General features: G+C 34.4%; 2 protein-coding genes across 13 annotated transcripts in view; one reads left to right on the forward strand and one right to left on the reverse strand.

Annotated features, from left to right (window-relative positions):
* Positions 1-6,077, forward strand: part of TRIM37 (tripartite motif containing 37) — a 240,383-nt gene that overhangs the window by 197,159 nt on the left and 37,147 nt on the right. The window lies entirely within an intron of this gene.
* The window catches only part of PPM1E (protein phosphatase, Mg2+/Mn2+ dependent 1E), a 213,013-nt gene that overhangs the window by 73,705 nt on the left and 133,231 nt on the right, over positions 1-6,077 (reverse strand). The gene's annotated exons all lie outside the window — the stretch shown is intronic.

A 6,077-nucleotide genomic window follows, 5' to 3' on the forward strand; every position in this document is an offset into this window, starting at 1 on the left:
TTGACTGTACCTGGATGCTAGGGTGGCTATCTTTAAAATAATCAAGTCTGGGGGAAATGTGCATAATATTTAGAAGAAAACAAAAGAGCAGACATCAGCAGGAGGTAGGATAGAAGCATGTGCAGTTTCAAAACATTAGAGATATATTATCTACACAATTTCTTTTTTCTTTCTTTTTTTTTACACACAATTTCTCCTAACTCACTGAGATAGATGGTAAAGGATTCCCTTTGTGTTCATTTTCCTCTGTTTAAGGTTTTCTGTGCTACTGCTATTTTTGCTGGAGTGGAAAGCAAAAGGTATATTCTACTATTCTTATAATAAGCTTCTCTGTTGATTAACAACTATCTGAAAGCACTTCAAGAAAGTCAAGAGAACATTATTGATTTCTCTCTGCTTGGTACTCAATCTGGAAAGCTAAAATAATCTGATATCTTTTTATTAACACCATCGACTATGAAAAAAGTCTATTTTTCAGTTCTCACAGAAACTTACTGAAAAAATCTAATATAAAATCATTTCTGCTATCTTGAGATTTTGTTTAAAAAATTGCTCCTGAGTATCAAGAAATCATCTCTATATATATATTTACATGTTGTTTCAAATATTCTACAGCACCCAAGTTATTTTTGGCATTTGTTTAGTTGTAGAATGCTACATTATCTAACATATGAATGGTGAACAAATGCTTAAGTAGAAAGATTGATTATTCAAAATAACTTTCAAGTATTCACATAAATTTTGTAGTGTAGTCTCATAGTATAGTTTATAAATGATCTATTTAATAAAAAAAATCATCCTTTTAACTGCTTTTCTTCACTTTTTTCCTCTCAATGTATTCCATTTATTGACTAACAACACCATGACTTTACTTTATAACACACTTGTCAGTAGTTTGATAAAATTATGTATAATAAAAAGTAATAGTTAAATTAGCAACAAGGAAATAAAATATCAAGGTGGCTCTTGAGTCACTATGGTGCTAAGAAATAATTCCACCATGTGATAACACTATAAGGAACCTACAATTAGCTATTTAAGAGTCAAGGTAAATTTAACAAAATAGTAAAGGAAGGCATTATAATAAATTTCTCCCAGCTTTTATTTCTCTAAGGAGGTCTTTGGTGGTAAAATTATTGGAGCAGAAGGCAAAAGGCCCCAATTACCTTAAGTTAGCATATCTGGCCCATGCTGTCTTTCTGCCTTCAACCAATTCCTCTCATGCACCCATTGCTCCAGCCATATGGAACCACTTACATAGTAGAGGTATACACATAATGATGTGTTCTATTGTTTTAGACTAACACTAATTCACAGATGGCCATTTCCTCACCTTGAATTACTCTTCTTTTCTTCTTTATTTAGTCAACAACCCTTTGTGGGCTCTAAAATCTCATTTAAAATTTCATTACCTTCAAGAAGACTTCTTTGACTTCTTTCCTTCCATTTGCATACTTTCATAGCATCTTTTTCATTTATTATACCATAATTATTGATTTACTCATATATTTTCCATTACTCTTCAAGATTCTTGAGGGTAAAGATATAGCATATTCAATTTTATTCTCTATCTCAGCTCTCAGAGTAGTATGGATCTCAATAATGATTATTGTTATATGTACTTGAAATGATTTAAATTCAAGTAAAAATCATCCTAATACTATCAGATCTGGTTCTTAGGAGTCATTATAGGTCTTTAGTACTTTGCTATTCCTTAATGTCTCTTGAAAATACATAATAATGATATATTTTATTTGGGAGATATGATTACCTTTAAGTAATTGAGGGGAAAAAGCATCTATGCAACAGGATGCTTTATTCTGATTTTTAGCAAATAAGAGATAAATATCCAAGTTGCTCATTTTATTAGTCATATTTTCATATTTCAATTATTCATAAATATAGATCCATCTATTATAATCTTGAGCCTCTTCCTACTAGTGCTCAATAAAACTGAACAACTTACAGGTAGCCCTAGGCATAAATATGGAGTAGCATGTGTATGTCTATGGATATACATGGAAGAGTTGCAGGGTGATTTATTAAGATTTTAATTTGCATTTTATTCTCCACTCTTTTTTCCCTTCCCCCATTCTAAAGAGGTAACCTAGTCTTTGGGCTCCATTATTTATGGAAGATCTGAGCTACTGAGTGGAAAGCAAAAGTTACTCATGAATAATCTGCCTTCTAAATTTTTTTTTTTGAAGTTTGAGTTAAAGGCAAAGTCTTTAAGGGCTGTCAGAGAGTGGGAAAGAGATTCCTAAACTCAAAGGACAGAAAAAATTCAGCAGTATTAGGAACAGCAGAGATCTGAATTCTATATCTGGGTTGTGCTTCAAGGAAATGATAAGACCACAGAGAAAAATGGCTACATGGAGTACCTTGGGAGGTTATATGCTAGCTAGGTTCTGGGGCTCAAAGTCTCAAAGACTCTTGTGAACAAGCTTGGCCAAAAATAAGTTACATCATCTTATTATAAGGAACACGTGGGCTTATTTATTTTATTTATTTATTTAAAATATTTCATTTATTTATTTCATGAGAGACACAGAGAGAGAGGCAGAGACACAGGCAGAGGGAGAAGCAGGTTCCATGCAGGGAGCCCAACACAGGACTCCATCCCGGGTCCCCAGGATCACACCCTGGGCTGAAGGTGGCGCTAAACCACTGAGCCTCCCGGGCTGCCCACATGGGTTTATTTAATACAGATATTAGTCATGACCATGATAAACTGCAGAGAAGTAGGCCCACCCCACACTTTGTTTTTCTTTTGACAGACTCAAATTCTTGAATTGGGCAGGAGAAATAAAGGAAAGAAACATCATTCTTCTCTATGTGCTCTCAAAATGACTGATATGAATCTCCATCCTACCAGTTTGGGCAATTCAAAGTCAAATTTAATTTATGAGAAATAAAATCATTATATATTCCTTGCATATATGAATTTATAGTATGTTATTCAACTAAATACAATATGGATCTGTATGTTTCTAATATATTTCAATATATATTTTTCATTGTTCATTATTCTTTGTACTTCATAACCCCTATAGCAGAATGATTGAATTGGTTACATTTTGAAATATAAAGTTTTTCTTTGGAAGCAAAACAATGATGGCTTTACGGGCAGAACTGACTGTGGTTGTCAATTAGAAGTTCATCATCATAAGAAGTAAAATATTGAAAGATATTGAAATATTGAAAGATAAATGTACAATTTGGATTCAGGGACTGCAAACAAAACATCTGAAGGAGTGGGAGAGAAAAAGCAATCTTATTAAGTGTTCCCTAGAAAGACCTAGACATAGACAGAGACTGATGACTCCTTTCAGAAACACTTCACATCCCACATGCTAAGCTAAATGAATGGTATTTTATTAAAACAAACAAACCACTGAAGGATTCCCAGCATCCTTAAATCCGCCCATATTTAAGGCTTATCTGGGAAAGATAAATACCAAATTCAGGGAAGTGGCTACAATGGAAGGGAACAGGTAGACACAAGATTAACGAAAGGTATGTGAGGGGAGGGGCTTCAGCTTGGATCAAGAATGCTGTTTTGCTTTTTTTAATCTTTAAATAAATTTGGCCAAACATTAAATATGACAAATAGGGTCATGGATATTTGAGTGTTTGCTTTGTTATTTCTTCAATACCAGTCTATATTTTTGGAATATTTCAAAATCAAAATCTAGTATAAACATGTATCCTAATTTTTACCTGAATATAAATTTTTTCCTCTGCAGTTTAGAATCAGGATAACTTGATACAGAGTCTAGTGCACTACTGTGCTCAGTAAGTCTTTGCATAGGAAATTTTAAAGGTAATGGAAAAATTATCTGGTTCTTCATTCATTCCTTTCCATATAAAGCAGCTTCATCCAAATGAAAAAAGAATCAACAAAAATAGAGATAGCAAGAGATGTTCACTGGTATAAAATGTGTACTATTTCCACTTCATATAGCCTCACAATTTTTATTTATTTTTTTAAAGATTCATTAGAGAGCACGAGCAGGGCGCGTGGGGGGCAGAAGAGAAGGAACAAGCAGGCTCCTTGCTGAGCAGCCCTGCAGGAAAGGGGAGACTCTATCCCAGGACCCTGGGATCATGACCTGAGCCGAAGGCAGATGCTTAACTGACTAAGCCACCCAGGCGCCCCTACAATTTTTAATTAAGACAGATTCATTAAGATAATACACATAAATCCATTTGCAGGGAGGCTAATTGATTCATTCATTTAAAATTTATTTAAATTTAACTATGTGGGATGCCTGGGTGTCTCAGTCAATGACGGACCATGTGTTAAGTATTAAGGATACAGAAATGGATGAAAAAAGGACCTTGTTCTTAAAAAGCTCACAGTCTAAAGAATCCCAACAAAGAACTGACATAAAATGTGATACATGCTATAAAAAAGGAATATACAAAGTGATATGAGATCACTCAGTGAGTACTGGAGAGAATGCTAATTCTGTTTAAGATTGCTGGGAAAGATTTCAGAGATACGGTAACATTTGAGGTCAATAGATAGAAGAAAATGTGTTTCAGGCAGGAATTAAAAAATATGTAGACAGTTGGTCTCCTCATTATTCACTGAGTCTGTATGGGTAAACCACCTACTCACTAAAATTTACTTGTTAACCCTAAAGTCAGTCTTTTAGCAGTCATTCATGGACATACACAGAATGATGAACAATTTAAGTTACCTGAAGCATGGGCAGCCCTGGTGGCGCAGCGGTTTAGTGCTGCCTGCAGCCCAGGGCGTGATCCTGGAGACCCTGGATTGAGTCCCATGTTAGGCTTTCTATATGATGCCTGCTTCTCCCTCTGCCTGTGTCTCTGCCTGTCTCTCTGTCTCTATGAATAAGTAAAATAAAAATCTTTAAAAAAAAAAAAAAAAGTTACCTGAAGCACATGTTCCCAGCTGAGGTCAAATAAGGTAACACTCACTCTGCCTTCTTGTTTGAGCTTTCATAATGTAAACATTATGAAATGTTTGCAATCTATTTAGTGCCATCTATTTAGCACTTTTCAGTCTATTTAGTGCTACATTTTTCTCATTTTTTTGTGCTTTTTGTGGCTGATTTTGCTGTTTAAAATGGTCCCTAAAAATAGTGCTATCTAGTGTTCCTAAGCACATGAAGGCTGTGGTGTACCTTATGGAGAAAATACATGCATTTAATACCCTTCATTCAGGCATGAGTTATATAGTGTTGTGCATTCAATGTTAATGAATTAGCTACAAGGACGCCTGGGTGGCTCAGCAGTTGAGCGTCTGTCTGCCTTTGCCTCAGGGCGTGATCCTGGAGTCCCAGAATCAAGTCCCACATCAGGCTCCTTGCTTCTCCCTCTGCCTGTGTCTCTGCCTCTCTCTCTCTATGTGTCTCCCATGAATAAATAAATAAAATCTTTTTAAAAAATGAATTAACTATATATCAAATAAGGACCTTTAAGCAGAAACACATATAAATAACAAGGTTGTACTCACTGATTAACAAAAATTTTGTAACCAAAGACTCACAGGAATCTAACTCTGTATTTCCCCTAGGAAAAATAGTTCAGTACTCATTAATTCAAAGTTTATGATGACTTTATGGAACATAACCACTGTGAATGAGAATCAACTGTGTTTGATTCAACTGTGTGTGCATATGTGTGTGTATTCACTAGTTAACAAAATGTTCCTTTGAATAAGATTTATTTATAGGAACCACGAGTATTTTGATTATATACAGCATAGTACCTTGTCTTGAATAAGTAATGAATAATCAACTGTAATGAAGATAACTGATAGCTTATTATGCATACTTACAGTCTTTAAAGACTTTAAATAGCATGGTATTATGAAGTATTTTGAGGTTTCTAGTAAGGCAAAAAAGACCTCACTTCAGATAGCTAATATACTTGTAACCACTTAAGAGATGGAGTAGAGATTTACAGAAGCAGATGTGGCATAATTTTACTGATGTAGTTATTTCTACAAGGCATTATTATGGATAATCGCAAAAGCAGTATGATGGAAAGTGTGCAGAAGAAAAAACTCAAAAATAATTTTTAAAGGTTTTCTCAGTTAATAG

Source organism: Canis lupus, chromosome 16, assembly GCF_048164855.1.
Source record: "Canis lupus baileyi chromosome 16, mCanLup2.hap1, whole genome shotgun sequence".
NCBI lineage: Eukaryota > Metazoa > Chordata > Mammalia > Carnivora > Canidae > Canis > Canis lupus.